We start from the raw sequence: 16,333 nt of genomic DNA on the forward strand, positions 1-16,333 counted from the left end.
AAACACCTCCTAGCCTCTGGCAACAGGGCCACGTGCGTGACCCCCTCCAGTACGGTATGGATACCGTTCCAGAATCGCACAATCTCCGGACATTCCCACAATATATGAAGGAACGTGCCCGGCAGGCCACATCCACGCTTACACAATCCATCCATCGAATAACCCATACGCAGCAAACCGGGCCCTGTGACATACACTCTATGGAGGATCTTCAGCTGTACAAACCGGAGGCGGGCCGGGATCGCCACCTCCTTCGGGGAGGCCACCGCCGACACCCAGTCCTCATCATCCAGCTCTAAGCCATCGCCTGTCCATGCCTCCCTCAGACGGAGCAGCAAGTCCGCGCGATCGTTGATGAGTTTCTTGTAAATCAGAGAAATAGTGCTGTCGGGCACATAGCCATCCAACACTCTATCCTCCAGTGGGGAATACTCGGGGATGGCAGCAGCGTCCGGAAAAACCGAACACAGCGCATGGTGGACTTGAGCATATCGGAAGTACTCTCTATCATTCAATTTATATTCCTTTTTAAGCATTTCAAACGTTTTGAAAGCTCCCTTCACCCAAAGATCACCCACCTTACATATACCAATCATGTCCCATTTCTCAAAGCCTTTCGATCTCCACAAACAGCCCAACCGCCCAGAGGCATACAGCGGCGTCGCCCGAGTCAAGCGATCCCTCCACCCCACCGCAGCATTCGCCGCATGCCACACACGCACCGCCACCCGCGTGGGTCCCGTCAGCCGCGTGTCCGGGGTCACCGAGTACAGCGCCCTATTATAATCCCCACCCGGGAGAAGAATTTATCCATCTCGAACGCCGGGTTTAAGGCAGGACCATATATCCCGTGGTTCACAGCCGCCAACTGAGACGCCCAATAGTATCGTTTGATATCAGGGAGTGCAACCCCCCCATCGTACCAAGGAAGCGTTAACTTGGCGAGAGCAATCCGCGGCCGCCCGTCCCAAAACAGTTGACGCTGAAGACCCTCAACCTCCCGGAAATAGCGGGCCGGTACGACATCCAGAGTATTTTGCAAAGCGTACAAAAAGCGAGGCAGCGACATCATTTTAAACAATGCCGCCCGTCCAAGCGGTGAAAGCGGAAGTCGTCGCCATCTTGCGACGTCGGCCTTCAGTCGTTGGAGGGGAGGGAGAAGGTTTCGCTCATAGCGGACCGTGGGATCCAGTGAGATAAAGATTCCCAAATATTTGAACCCCAGGGTAGCAACCTGAACAGGGCAGTCTTGCGGCAGGAGGGGGGCGTCCCCGGAGAGGACGTAGACGCACGATTTGGCCCAGTTGATAACCAGGCCGGAGTTGCGGCCAAAGGAAGTCAACACGTCCACCAATACCATTAGTGACTGTCGGGGGGAAGTGAGATATAGAAGGATGTCGTCCGCGTAAAGGGAGACGCGGTCTTCGAACTCCGGCGTCCATCTAATGCCTCGCAACGACGGCTCCCAACGCAACCTAGCGGCGAGAGGCTCCAAAGAAAGCGCAAAGAGAAGGGGTGATAGCGGACATCCCTGTCGCGTACCCCTCCCCAGTGCGAAGGGAGCCGACACCCTACCATTCACCACCACCTGAGCCAGTGGGTCAGCGTATAGCAATTTTACCCAACCAATAAACTCAGGGCCGAATCCAAATTTCGCCAAAACGGCCCAAATATATGGCCACTCCAAAGTGTCGAACGCCATAGTAGCATCTAAAGATGCCAAGATGGCCGGCTCCCGTATAAACTCGGCTCTAGTCAGCACACCGTGCAACCGCCTCAAATTTAGGGCGGTATTCCGATGGGGTATAAAACCGGACTGATCCTGATGAATCAAGTCGCCCGCGACCCGAACCAGTCGGTTAGCCAATACCTTAGCCAGAATTTTGGGTTCTGCGTTCAACAGCGAAATGGGCCTATAGGAGGCGCAGCGGTCTCGCGACTTCCCATCTTTGTGTATCACCACTATGGTGGCGAGGCGTTGGTCAGGGGGAAGGAAGCCCGCCGCACGTGCCGCCGAAAACATGTCACGAAGATACGGCGCTATCTTATCAGGACGTAACTTATATAGTTCAATGGGAAGACCATTAGGACCCACCGCCTTACCAGACGCGATCGAGCGAATGGCCAAAGCAATCTCATCTGACGACAACTTCGCCTCCATCAATGTTGCATCCGCCTCCGATAAGGTTGGCAGTGCGATGTCTCTAAGCAACAGATGAGAATCCTCCTCCGAACGCACGGAAACCGGAGAGTATACCCCGCGGAAGTGATCCGCGAAGCAGTCAACAATCTCCACAGGGTCAGTCACACGCACTCCATCCATTCTCTCCACAACGGGCACCACTCTGCTCGCTCTCTCCTTCTTATCCAACCAAGCAATCAACTTTCCGGCCTTATCCCCCACGTCATACAGACGCCCTTGCTGCTCTCTATACATCCCTTTAGCAGCTTCCGTGACTAGCGCTCTATAATCTGACTGTTTGAGGCTGAGAACATGCAATTTCTCATCAGTAACTCCACGCTCCAAGTCATCCTCCATTTCAGCTATTTCAGCCTCCAGGCGAACCACCTCAGCTCTCTCGCACCTCTTAGTATGGGAGATAAGGAACAAGGCCTGCCCCCTGACCACCACTTTATAAGCCTCCCATAGGGAGACGGCCGACGACACCGACCCCACATTATCAGTGAAGTAGTGATCAGTGGACTTGACCAACTCCGCGCGGATCTTAGGGTTACGAAGATACCAGGGGCCAATAGGTGCCACTCTTCCCTCTGTGCCAGGGTCAACCCTCAATTGCCACCATATAGGGGAATGGTCAGAAATACCTCTGGCTACATGACGCACCTCCCCAATCATCCCCGCTTGGGTCGCCGGCATGAGCATATAGTCGAGTCTCGAGAGACTCCCATGGGCCCCCGAGTGAAAGGTATACTGCGCTTGTCCCGGGTGCATCATTCTCCAGCAATCTACCAGTCCCAAAGTGTCCAAAAAACTCCCCAACCAGGCCTGAGCCCTAGGGAGATCCCTGGGGGGGGTGACGGTCCTCCAATCCAGAGACCACGGCATTAAAGTCTCCACCCAACACCAAAACCCCCCCAGGGAGCCCCAGGACCAAACGCCCCAAGTCAGCAAATGTAGTCGTCTGCAACCCCGGGGGCACATACACAGCCACCAGTGAATTGGTTCTGCCCTCCCATCTCCCCACCAGCGCCACATATCGCCCCCTATCATCGTGAAGCACCTCGTCCACTGCCAATGGGAGGGAGGTCCTAACCAAGATGCCCACTCCCCTAGAGCCAGAAGTGAAACCAGAGTGAGCGGCAAGGCGATAGCCCCTCCTATTTAGGGCCTGGAAGGAGTTCCCAACCAAATGTGTCTCCTGCAGGAAAACGATGTCGGGCGAGAGCCGCTTCAAGAACTGTAACACCACCCCGCGCTTGATCCTGTCCCCCAGACCATTCACATTCCACGAAAGGATTCGCAATCCCCTATCCCCCATCCCACTCCCGCACATGATACCCACATCCCGGAGAGCACAACCCGGAGAAATCAGCAAACAACTTCACATTGCCCTGCGAAACGAAAAAACAACAACCATCCCCAACAACCCCCCTCCCCCACAGACCCAAAACCACAACTCCCCCCTCCCCCCTCCCTGCACCCCTGCTTGAGCCCGAACAGCCCCCCCAACTTGCAGTGTGCCTGTCGCCCTAACATATACCACAAAAGAACCCCAGAAGGAGGAAAGGACCCCAAAAAGCTCCCCACAACCCCCAGACATTTGAAGGGCATGATGTGCCGGATTAGAGTGTAATTGAGCCAAGGTGCAATAAATAGTCAATCTAGTCCATCGCCAGGAACCAAGTTCTAGTCCTGCTCCACCACATCCCGTCCGCTCTCCTCCGCCCGATCGTCTCGATCCTGTCCCCGCGGTAGGTCATCCAACCAGTCACCAACCGCCTCCGGTCGGTCAAAAAAGTGGGAACGACCCTGGAACTCAACCCGCAACCTCGCCGGGAATAACATCGCGTATTTCAACTCCATGTCCCTCAGGCGCCGCTTGACACCCAAAAATCCCAGCCGCTGTTTCTGGACCGCTTGCGTGAAGTCCGGATAAAAGCTAACATTGGAGTTCTCAAACTTCAGCGGCCCAGCCACCCGCGACGCCTGAAGGATAGCATCTCTATCCCGAAAGTTAAAAAGTAGGGCGATTATAGGCCGTGGGGGAGCACCCACTTTGGGCGCACCACCCGGAATCCTGTGGGCCCGCTCCACCGCAAAGAACTTGCTCAATCCCTTGGGCGCGAGACGGTTGATCACCAGATCCTCCACAAAAAGATCAGCAGCAGATTCCTCCGATCTTTCCGGCACTCCGATGATACGGACATTGTTCCGTCTAGCCCTGCTTTCCGAATCCTCAAGTCGACGATCAGTCTGGTCACTGGCAAGCCGCAACCTACGGACCTCCGTCTGCAGGGCGGCCACGTCCACAGTTAGGCTCGACGCCGCTTGTGACAAGGAGTCGACCCGCTCGTTGGTTTTGGACAGGTCTGCCCTGACCAAATTCACATCGATCAGTACCGCGTCCAACTTATGTGCCAGGGTATCAAATCGCTGACCCACAGCAGCCTTCATCTCCTCAATGGCGCCCATAACGTCCTGCAGGGTAAACTCCGACGCCGGGCCCGCCAGCTCCTTAGACCGCTCAGGCGATTTATGCAGGCCAGCGGGGGATCCCTTTAGCTGCGCGTAGCGGTCCATGTTGTTGGCCTGACCATAGGATCCCCTCCGGGTTGACTTAGATTTCGACTTGTCCCCTTCGAGTCTCGCCGCCATCGTCCGGAGGCCACCAAGGTTGGCACCCGCCAGGGACAGGGACCCGTTGGCTAATTTAAGCAGACACTGCGATCGCAGACAGGACGTTCGTGGATAGTCCAAAGATCGGGCCAGACACTCCGTTGTCCGCGCTCCTCTGAAACACCAGGGTCCCTCCCCCGATCTCAAACAGCAGACTTGAAAACGAAAGTGAAAGTGCGGGGCACGGGGCAGGTCAAGCCCTGCATGCCGCTGTTGTTCACTTCGTACCCGGGCACCTCACCAACTCGAGACCGGGACCTAGGCACCAGCAGGCCGCAAACTTCGGAGGGCAACCATTCGGGTTCCCGGCGTCCGATCAGAATTCGGAAAACGGATGGCACCTCAGCGCGAATGCATCAGCAAAAGCCCGTCAAATTTAGCAGGATTTAGTCAGGATAGACGTGGAAGGTTGCGGAGGCCCTCGAGAGCCTTAAGCCTATGCGGCCATCTTGGTTGCGCGCTAGGCTCCTCCCCCTATGATCACATTCTTAATTCGTAACTTAACTATATTCCTATCCCCCCGTGAGTTAACTATATGTAGTTCATATGGGTTGAGTGCTTCTTGAGTGCAGCAAGTATCAGTGTTGGGTATGGGTATGCCACTGCTATTATACTTGTAGCCCCTTGTCTGAGCTTGGCTCCCCAGCACGCTCAGCCTTCCTAAGATGGTTTACCCAATTGCTAAAGAGCTCTGTTAATTTTACTTGTATATTTTTTTCCTATACAAGTATCATTGATACTTGCTCAAGAGCTGCAATTTCTCTTGAATGTGTTTGAGGCGTGTATTTAATATTTTAACATCCGAATTCCCCCTCAAACTTTGCCCCTAAGAAATGGCTCTCTTCAAATATTCACATGCCTTTGTCCCCTCAAGTTAAACCTGGTGAACCAGCCTATCATTCCTTTATTGCCAAAGACTACCAACCTTGCAAAGGTTCCCAGTTTCTCTATGTTTCCGTATGTCTAAGCTCCCTACTGGTCTCTGAGAATGACACCCACACATCTCACCTTGCTTCTCCCATTTCTGTGGTGAAGAGAGTAGCTATCCACCATCAACACTTATCTGAGTCAGATCCGCCCAGACCGGAGAAATTGAGTGTTGGTATGGTGATACAGCACTGTACTAGGCCATGCATGCTGCAAACACCATGAACTCCGCCACCAGCTGCTCATTTTCTCCTGATCCCAACCACACTTACCAGCAAAACACTTGCATGATGAGGTAGGCACTAGTTGTGAGGGGAATGTAAAAAGTGGAGCCAGCAAAATATTCACTTTAGCTGCCTACCCCCAAGCCCAAAACTATCCTGCTCACCTTGGCAATACAATGCACTACATGCTTTATTGATTTAGACTCCTACCGGGATCAACAATATAAAACAGTATTACTGCAATCATACCATAAAAGTGTTATTGCACATATCCACACATTAAAACAAGTTTAAAAATGTTTTTACAAATTTAAATACATTGTAATGTTCATATTCATTCAGTATAAACATTATGAGGTTAGTCGTTTCATCAGCTCTTATTTTTTTTTTTTTTTAAAAACCTTTATTTGTGCATATTAAAAGAACAAATACGGGCCTACAACCGTCAGGCCGGCCACGGTACGGTTAAGCACTGGTACAAACATTACATCCCCTGTGCATCAACGGTCAAGATTAGCAACGAGTCATGAGGTATACACTGGAGAGATCCTTGACACCAGGGGAAGGAGAAGTGAAGGTTAATTTTAAGGTTTTAAAATAATTTTATCAGGGAAAAATCAGTAAAGAATGAGAACCAAGGAGATTCGAGTCCGCAAGATAGCTTCACCACACGGGAGAGCAGCAGCATCATTAAAACGGTCATGGAAGGAAAACCTCAGGCAGTGAGGCGATGCAGTTATATAACAGGATAGTCACATGAGTAAATATGCACCCCTCCAGAGCCGCCCCCACTCAATCCACCCCACACCCGGACCCCGAATCGAAACAAGTATAGCGCAGAAACATAAAAGAAAAAGGCCCATAGAACTAAGTAGAAACAGTGAATTACCCCCCCACCCTACACCAATGCGGAGGCTACGGCCTGCCCCCCCCCCCCCAGCATAGTGCCTGTCGCCCAATGAACCCGAAATATAGACAAGAGAGAAAGTAGGAATAGAGTGAAGAAAAATAAGAGAACAGAGAGGTAAGTGGGGAGGAGCCTACGTTACCCCAGAGCGCCCGAAACCATCGGCCAGCTATGGCCTCCACCCACTGAGAACCCACTACGCCGAAGGCGGTCGTGGGAAGATAACGTGTCACAACAATTGAAGTGAAGGCGGACAAACCGCGACGAGTGCGCACAACATATGCAAACAGTTCCAGTCCCAGTCCAGCCCATCCGTGAAACCATGGCGATATAAATCAGTTTAGCCCTGGCCCGATCGCGGGCTTAAGATTACCCCAGCCCCTACATGAAGGCCCCGCCCCCCGTGCAGACAAAGACAATATGGCCGCTTGGGAGAAGATGGTGAAGTAGAGTCACAAAATGGCCGCCGACAATCTATTGAGGTCCCCTTGTACACCACATATAGTCCAAACCTGGCATGTAAAGTACAGGAGTTCCACAGAAAAGAAGCAGTAGGCCACCGTGAACAGTTCCTCGAGGAGGTCAGGTGTCGCTCTGCTGGATACCCTTGCGGGCACGGTGAGGCAGGCAACAACGAAGCAGGCAGCAATGAACGGGGAGACAAAGTATCCGCAATTGAGCTGGAGAGCGATTGATCCTGGGTGCCGGTAAAGCCAGAGGCAGGCACCAGTGTAGCACGATCATAAACAGCCATTGCGTCCCCGCAAGAGGACAAAAGCACTGGCAGACCCACGCCCTGTTGATGACAAACGGGGCGCTCACGACCCGCAGCCGACAGTATGGAGTCAAACCGCTCACTCAGCGCTTGCAAGCCAAGACACATTTGTAGACGCAAGTCCCGCAGGGCAGCCAGAACGGAGCCGCATGTCAGCGGAACCTGCTCCCCCACATCGGTAGCAATCCGGGACGGCACTGTGGAGCTGGTGTCTGGTAGAGGGAGGGCGAAGCGGGCAGCGGGCGAGACCAGAGTAGCATCCCCCAGCCGCGAGCAGGCAATCATCGCCATGTTTTACCGCAGCACGGTACGGTGGCCAGGGGGGGAGGTCGTAGCAAGGAGGCAATTCCCCTCAGGTCTGCGCCGCAACAGGGAAAAGCCAACAATCGTTGCCCTTCCCTCGGGTTCTCTTTGCAGCCGACTAGGCAATAGAAGAAGGGGGTCTGCAGCCTCCCACAGCGCGGTCCACGGAACGGGGCAGGAGACCCGCCGCACCGGGGCTTACCCTGTAGCTCCAGCCCATCAGTTGCGGGGTGCAGGAGGTGTCTGGGCGTCCCTCCCCCGGCTCATCCGGCGACAGTCCGTGGTGTGAGGTGGGACCGGGACCGTGGGGCTCAGGTTTACGCTAGCGGGTCCGGTAACTGCGGAGCTTCCAGGGGGCCGGCCAAGGCCACAATAGAGCAGGGGTCCAGTGCGGAGAACAAAAGCACCAAGAACTCCGGCGTCCGGGCGGGCTAAGACTCCGGGAAAGCGGCGGCGCGGTCAGCGCGTCGTCGCACACGTTGCACCTCGAAAATCGGCGAGGATAGGAAGCAGGATGATAGTCCGAGGCCAAGGGCCGACGGAGCCGGGCGCTCAAGCGTCTGCTCCGGTCGCCATCTTGGCTCCTCCCCCTCATCAGCTCTTATTAAATTAAATCTAAAATATGAAGGGGTTAAATATTGATGATGTGCTGTAGAAACTTCAGGGCAAATATAAAGTGCATATCTTAAATCTTAGATCCGTGCGCAACACAAATCACACTGGCAATTAATTAGCTAGGGTTATTCCAGTGGCTTTCATAGGTATTAAATGGTAGCACTCCCAGCCTAAGTTATAATGTTACATGCCTGACTCTGTGATCTAGGGTGAATCATACATATTTTCAAAGGTGATTAGCATCTGAAATAATGGGTGATGACTTGTATAATTTGAGATTCGTACAGTGATTGATGTCACTTTGGAGACTTCATCTTGGAATCAAGGTTTTTACGAAAAGTTCAGTTTGCGCAGGGGTCCAGGTATATAAATATTCTATCTTGCATTCCAATTCATTTAAGAAAAATGTTACGTTTTCCATAAAAGAATATTTTTTGTGTGCACTTTTAGGGATTCCTGCCTCCATATATCTCTGAGAGTACCTTCTTTTGCATAAAATAAGTTATAGGCCCATCAAACAATTGTTGCCATTGCTGTGGCAAATGAACTAATAAGATCAAGGTCTAGTCTGATGAGGATGTATTCTCCATTAAGAGCTCAAATATATATGCATTTTATTCAGACCCTCAAATGGGGATGGATAGTAGGGATTTTGTAACCCCACTGTGAGATGCTTTCCTAACCCCACTGTGAGACGCTCACCTTGGCATTAACATGTAGTCTATTATCCATTACTCCATCTCTTCCTCTACTCTTTTGCAGCTGAGGTTCAGCATGAGCTGCAGTACCGAGCTACTTCAGCTTTTTACCATCTCCACACACCCCTGATTCGAATCACACCAGTAAAAGTTAACATTTGCTTAGAGATGCAGACTTTCATAAATATAAAGATATTCAGAGGGAACTCAAAAGGGCCTGTGACTGTGGGGAAAGTGACAAGACACCCTATTAAAATTACAGCAGGATGAACAACTGCTGGGCATACTTTAGCATAACTTGTTGTCCTCCAAATACATGAGGTAGTTTCCATGGTAAGAATGAGGCTACGCTTCTTCATCAAGGGTGACCCGAAAACTCTTTATTTTCTTTCTTATCCACACTACACAGACGAAGAGGCAAAGCAGCAGTCTATTAAGAGTGACCTCCAATCCTCTATATGCATGACCTCTTTGTAGTTTCCACAACAGATGGGTATTGCAACATACGGTAGAGCACACGTGTATCTGAAAGAAACACGTTAGTTAGATTCCTCACCTTAGAATCTCCCCAGGCGTCAGACTGGATCCGGAAGATTTTTCGTCAGCAATACCCCTTGCGCGTCGCTAGGCGTCGTCTGCGGCTCCGCGTCCGTCGTCGGCGTCGTGCGTCGGAATGACGTCGTCGGAGTACTTAGACGCCGCCCTCGCGCGCTGACGTCAGTTCTTCTTTTTTCCGCGCCAGTAAGCGCAGATCCGGGAGAGCTACCCCTTTAGTCATTTTTTGACTAACTTTTTCGATCTTTTTTGATCTTGTCAATCGACTCCGGTGCCGGTAGGATGCCTGGTTTTAAAGCCTGTGCTGACTGTAGCCGCCTGATGTCGGTTACGGACCATCACCGCCGGTGCCTTTACTGCTTGGGCCTCGACCACGACGCGGAGTCGTGTTCCGACTGCAAGGCCCTGACCTCGAAGGCTAGACGGGAGCGGTCCCGTAAGCTTCTCGAGATCCGCCACTCGGCTCCGCGCACCTCTCGATCCCGGTCCAGGAGGAGGTCCAAGGATCGGTCGCGGAGCCGCAGCCGACGTCACCATCGGTCGTCGGGATCCAAGTCTTCGGGTAAGTCGAAGCATTCCAAGAAGTCCAAGAGGCGACACCGCTCTTCGGACTCCCCTCGCGGGTCGCGCGACTCGGCCGAGGGTGAGGGTGGTTCCACCCCCGCGGCTCCGGCGGAGCCGCAGGCGCCGCGCACGTCCCCATACCCGCCGGTCCCTGGGACTGACGCGATGCCGGCGGAGGTCAGTGCCTTCCTCTCGGCCATGAGGAGCCTGGCCCCGCCGTCGGCGCCCGCTGGCGCGCCTTCGGGCCCCGCAGACCCAACAGGGCTGCCTTGCCTGCCGGTGGCTCCGGCCCCGGCGCTGTCGACGGCTCCGGCCTCGACGCCGCAATCGCCCGAGGGACCCGTTCCCGAGTCCCTGCCGACGCCGGTCGACCTCGTCACGCCTCCTCCGCCGGCGTCGACACCGGTGCCACCCCCGACGCCGACGTCGACTCCGCTCGACGTCGGGCCCCAGTTCAGTCCCACTCCGGACCCGGCGCCGCTACGGCGTCGATGGACGCCGCGTGCGGCGCCGCTAGAGACACACTATGTCTACCGTCCGGCTCCGTACCTTCCTCCTGTATACCAGGAATCGGATGATGGGGACAACTGGGAGGGATCCGAGGATCCTATGGCCGCTCAGGCTCAAATGTCACAGGACTGGGCAGATGAACTGGGGGAGGCCAGTGGCCTGGATACCTCTCCAGACACTGGATTTGTCTCTCCTCCGACTGTGGCTTCGGAGGAGGGCGCTGCTTTCTCTGTGGTGCTGCGCAAGGCGGCCGCAGCCCTTGGGCTCGAGCTGCCTGCCGTGGCTGTGAGGACTAACGTCCTCACTGAGGTGCTTCAGTCTGCAGCAAGCTCCACTGAGCCTCTGCTGCAATTCAATGAGGCCCTCATTGACGTTCTACAGGGCACCTGGTCCAAGCCCTCCACAGTCCCTCCTGTGGACAGGAACGTCGCCAGGCGCCACCGCCCTGCTCCGGGCCACCCCAGTTTTCTGTCCCAACACCCTACCCCTGAGAGCCTGGTTATCCAGGCCTCCACCTCCCAATCCTCTTTCCCGACCGCCCCGCCGGACCGGGATTCCAAGAGACTAGAACAGTTTGGCAAGAAGCTGTTCTACTCCCTTAGTTTGGGCCTGCGGTCTTTGAACACCGCTTGTCTCTTGGACCGTTATTCCCACTCTCTGTGGGATGTGGTGGAGGACGCGCTGCCCCTGTGTCCGGAGGAGGTCCGGACACGACTTACCCAGGCTCTGGCCGATGGGAGGGATGCCGCGCGACATGCTATACGATGTGGGCTTGACACCACGGACTCGCTGGGTAGGGCCATTTCTACCACAGTGGCACTTAGACGTCACGCCTGGCTGCGGTCCACGTCATTTTCGGGTGATGTCCAGAGTACTCTCATGGACATGCCCTTTGATGGCACTCGCCTTTTTGGCGAGAAAGCGGACAGTGCGCTGAACCGCTTTAAGGACTCCCGGGCTACAGCCAAGTCCTTGGGCCTCTCGGCCCCGCGGTCGCAAACTTCCGCCTTTTGCCCCTTTCGTGGCCAAGGAAGGGGTGCCTCCTCACGTACGCCTAGCCACCAGCCGCAGAACCAACCTGCGCGCGGTCGCGGACGTGGTTGCCGCCGAGGCGGATCTGGAGGTCGACGAGGTCAGCCCACATCCACCCCGGCAGCATCCGCCTCAAAGCCTTCCTAGTCCGAGCTTTCAGGCCCATTCCACGCCAGTGTTCGCCATCACCTCCTCCACTGGCGGTCCATCACATCGGACAGGTGGGTGCTGCAAATCGTCCGAAGGGGCTACTCCCTCCCCTTCGAGACGACCCCTCCAGCCATGCCACCGCAGCACCACCGTATCTCGGGGGATCATTTGAATCTTCTCCACGAGGAAGTTTCGGCCCTCTTGGCCAAGGGGGCCGTCGAGCGCGTTCCGAGCCCAGAAGTAGGTTGTGGTTGTTATTCCCACTACTTTCTGGTTCCCAGGAAGGGCAAAGGGGGCCTACGCCCTATCTTGGACCTCCGGAACGTCAATGCCTTCCTCCGGAAGGAGAGGTTCAAGATGTTAACTTTGGCTCAGGTTTTAGCTGCCCTAGACCCTGGAGACTGGATGGTAGCGTTGGACTTGCAGGACGCATATTTCCACATCCCCGTCCTGCCGGCCCACCGGCGTTACCTGCGGTTCACGGTGGGCCAAGAGCACTTTCAGTTTACCGTGCTCCCCTTCGGCCTCACCAGTGCCCCTCGGGTGTTCACGAAAGTGATGGCGGTGGTCGCAGCTCATCTGCGCAGATCAGGGGTTCCAGTCTTCCCCTATCTCGACGACTGGTTGTTGAAGGCGGGCTCGCCCCAGACAGTCGTCTCCCACCTCCAGACTACGGCGGATCTCCTGCATTTGCTGGGATTTTCCATCAACGTGCGGAAGTCACACTTGAGTCCCTCTCAGAAGCTCCTCTTCATCGGAGCAGTTCTCGATTCGGCGCAGTTCCGGGTCTATCCACCGGAACAGCGGGTCCGGGATATTCAGGCCCGGATTCCCATCTTTCGGTCTCTATCCTGGGTTTCGGTCAGGCTAGTATTGCGGCTTCTGGGGCTGATGGCCTCCTGCATCCTACTAGTGCATCACGCCAGGCGGCGCATGCGGGCTCTGCAGTGGGACCTGAAGTTTCAGTGGGCCCAGCATCACGGCAACCTGTCCGACCATGTCTTGATCTCGGAGGGCACTGCACAGCAGTTGCAGTGGTGGCTCACGGACCGCGATTGGGTCGAGGGCAAGAGCCTCTCCCTTCCCCAACCGGAGCATGTCGTAGTGACGGATGCATCCCTCCTGGGATGGGGTGGCCATATGGGAGAGGCGGAGATCAGAGGCCTCTGGTCTCCGGCGGAGTCTTGTCTCCACATCAACCTGTTGGAGTTGAGAGCGATCCGACTTGCACTGAAAGCCTTCCTTCCCTCTGTCAGGGGAAGTGTCGTGCAGGTGTTCACGGACAACACCACCGCCATGTGGTATTGCAACAAACAGGGCGGGGTGGGGTCGTGGACCCTTTGTCAGGAGGCTCTGCGCCTCTGGACATGGCTGGAACACCAGGGCGTCACCCTGGTGGTTCAACATCTGGCGGGCTCTCTGAACGCCAGAGCAGACGAACTCAGCCGCCGGTGCATGATGGATCACGAATGGCGTCTGAACTCCGAAGTGGCACAAGGTCTCTTTCAGCAGTGGGGAGAGCCTTGGTTAGATCTATTCGCCACCGAAGAGAACGCGCAATGTCAGCAGTTCTGCGCGTTGGAATTTCCTAGGCGGCACTCGCTCGGCGACGCTTTTCGTCACGAGTGGAGTTGCGGTCTGTTGTACGCCTTTCCGCCTATACCACTTCTGCCCAGAGTGCTGAAGAAGATCAGGCACGACCGGGCCCAAGTCATCTTGGTGGCTCCGGATTGGGCACGAAGGTACTGGTATCCCGAGCTACTCAGTATGTTGACCGATCCTCCGATACGTCTGCCCCTTCGGGAGGATCTTCTGTCGCAGCAGCAGGGGACGGTCCTCCACCCGAACCTGTCCAGCCTCCACCTCCATGCGTGGAGATTGAGCGGCGGCAGTTGATGCCATTTGACTTGCCTCCTGAAGTTTGTGATATCATTCTGGCAGCCAGGCGTCCCTCCACAAAGACGGTATACGCCTGCCGGTGGAACAAATTTGTGGCATGGTGCACAGCAAAGGCTGTGGATCCCCTTTCCGCCCCTCTTTCTGAGGTTCTCCTCTTTCGTCTTTCTTTGGCCCGGCAGGGCTCTGCCCTGGGCACCCTGAAAGGTTATCTTGCTGCCATCTCTGCCTTCTTGCGGCTTCCTGATCAGCCTTCTCTTTTCAAGTCCCCTGTAGTTACACGCTTTCTAACGGGCATTACTCACACGTTCCCTCCTGTCCCGTTTGTAATGCCTCAGTGGGACTTGAATCTTGTCTTGACATTCCTGATGTGCGCTCCCTTCGAGCCTCTTCACAATTGTCCTCTTCGTCTTCTGACTCTTAAGACTGCTTTTCTGGTAGCCATCACCTCGGCTAGGCGGGTGAGTGAGCTCCAGGCTTTATCTTCAAAGCCTCCTTTTCTGTCTGTTCATCCGGACAAGGTTGTCCTTCGGCCTCGTCCCTCCTTTCTTCCGAAAGTGGTGACTCCATTTCATCTTGGGCAGTCTGTCACCTTGCCCACCTTCTTTCCGCCTCCGCATCCTTCCAAAGAGGAAGAGCGGCTCCACCGTCTGGACCCAAAACGTGCGCTCTCCTTTTATTTGGACCGCACAAAGCAGTTCCGGGTGGACGACCAACTTTTCGTTGGATACGTGGGTGCTAAGAAGGGGAAAGCTGTGCACAAACGGACCATCTCTCGGTGGGTCGTTTTGTGCATCAAAATTTGTTACTCCTTGGCAAAAAAGGACCCTCCTGTTGGGCTGCGCGCCCACTCTACTCGGGCCACAGCGGCTACTACTGCTTTGGGACGGGGTGTCCCTTTGCAGGACATCTGTCAGGCGGCGACGTGGGCTTCGCTACACACGTTTGCCAGGCATTATTGCCTTGACAGCCAAGTCCGGAGGGATGGCTTCTTTGGCCGTTCTGTCCTCCAGGACTTTCTGGTGTGATCTTGGTTCGCAGACCCACCACCGGGGATGGTATTGCTTGGGTATCTATTCTAAGGTGAGGAATCTAACTAACGTGTTTATTTCAGATGAACAAGTTACTTACCTTCGGTAACGATGTATCTGTAAGAAACATTAGTTAGTTAGATTCCTCACCGACCCACCCATCCTCCCCGTTCTGCGAACTGACATCTAGGGTTAAGGTTATCCTTTTCAGGGCCCTAGATTTTATTTTTGGCACCAGTGTCGGTCTTTGCATGGCTCTGCGTTCCTGGCGCGGAAAGCTATGTACAAGAACTGACGTCAGCGCGCGAGGGCGGCGTCTAAGTACTCCGACGACGTCATTCCGGCGCACGACGCCGACGACGGACGCGGAGCCGCAGACGACGCCTAGCGACGCGCAAGGGGTATTGCTGACGAAAAATCTTCCGGATCCAGTCTGACGCCTGGGGATATTCTAAGGTGAGGAATCTAACTAACTAATGTTTCTTACAGATACATCGTTACCGAAGGTAAGTAACTTGTTCTTATGGCATTCTCTGTTTTTCCCTACATGTAGCCTTTGTACCATGGAGGCTGATTTGCCTCAGTGTTGTTGTTTTCTTTTTCCTACCTTCCCTTTGCCAGGACCTGTGCTTTTTTCTTTGAGTTCTGAGTGGTTTCTTCATGGCTGGAATTTGGTTGTCAGTAGTGTGAACTCAGTGTTCACTAAAATACCAATATAACTTTGAGGGTAAAGTGAGCTTTGCTAATGTGTTTTCTGTTGTTGTTTGTTCTAGTTCTCTGTCACAAAAAATATTTAAATGCTGATTTGTGAATTTTAATAATGAAATGATTAGGAGCGATCTCTGGTATGGCTTTTTCCACTACTGTGTCCAGAGCAGAAAATGTGTCCCTCCCAACTCCCTTTTTCTCATGTGGGTGGAGCAGAGATAAAGTATTACGGCCAATGATATCTGTGCAGAGTTGAGGATTGGAATTCTGGATGGCAGGATGGAAGTCAGCAAGTTTGCCACTGCCATATCCTTGTGCATTTGGCACATTTAAATATAACAAGTATAACACAGGAGAAGTGAAACTGGCATTGCTGTCTGATGTTTGTTTTTTGTCACATTTTAAAACACTTGTGCCGCTACAGAGTTGGAAGTGAAGTATTTACAAAGTCCTTTTTATGCTTTGTACCTTCCAAGGCAGATATATTTTGACACAATATTATGGACCTACTGTGAATGAATTATTAACATTCTGTTAAGACTAAAATATTACTGTGGATAAACTCTTTTGTGACTATTAT

General features: G+C 53.9%; 1 protein-coding gene across 7 annotated transcripts in view; it reads left to right on the forward strand.

The window, feature by feature from the left end:
* Positions 1–16,333, forward strand: part of KIDINS220 (kinase D interacting substrate 220) — a 1,251,292-nt gene that overhangs the window by 423,643 nt on the left and 811,316 nt on the right. The gene's annotated exons all lie outside the window — the stretch shown is intronic.

The sequence above is a fragment of the Triturus cristatus genome, chromosome 6 (genome assembly GCF_964204655.1).
Source record: "Triturus cristatus chromosome 6, aTriCri1.1, whole genome shotgun sequence".
Taxonomy (NCBI): domain Eukaryota; kingdom Metazoa; phylum Chordata; class Amphibia; order Caudata; family Salamandridae; genus Triturus; species Triturus cristatus.